Below are 371 nucleotides of genomic sequence, written 5' to 3'. Positions count from 1 at the left end.
GATTGCCGCTGAAACTCTTGTTCACCAGCAGACCAATCTGGTACTCTTTTTTATTTATTTATCAGCGGGTCGGGAATATGCCCTTTTGAATCTCGCTACGCTAGACATGTCCCTCCGTCTGCACTTTTAGGACAGGTTCTTAGCATTTTCTCCCCAACAACACCCTATTGTTCTCCAACTCGGTGGTAGCAATGTGGAAAACCTTGCTAAGGCTGCTAAGCTTTCTAATGCTTACGGATACGACGAAATCAATCTCAAGTTCGTTCTGTTTCTTTTCTCCTTGGCTATTGCCCTTGGTTGAAACTTAACTGTGTTTGTTGTTGTGTTGAGATAGCTGCGGCTGCCCCAGTCCTAAGGTTGCCGGCCATGGA

The 371-nt window shown here is 45.8% G+C and overlaps 1 long non-coding RNA gene across 1 annotated transcript; it reads left to right on the top strand.

Moving 5' to 3' along the window:
- LOC104775281 lies at window positions 1-371 on the top strand. Its single transcript, XR_765809.1, has 3 exons — window positions 1-40; window positions 131-258; window positions 335-371. It is a non-coding gene; the product is annotated as an uncharacterized LOC104775281 (long non-coding RNA).

Source organism: Camelina sativa, unplaced genomic scaffold (assembly GCF_000633955.1).
Source record: "Camelina sativa cultivar DH55 unplaced genomic scaffold, Cs unpScaffold11369, whole genome shotgun sequence".
In the NCBI taxonomy this organism is placed as follows: Eukaryota; Viridiplantae; Streptophyta; class Magnoliopsida; order Brassicales; family Brassicaceae; genus Camelina; species Camelina sativa.
Note: the sequence above shows the minus strand (reverse complement) of the source record. Positions and strands in the feature narration are given on the sequence as shown.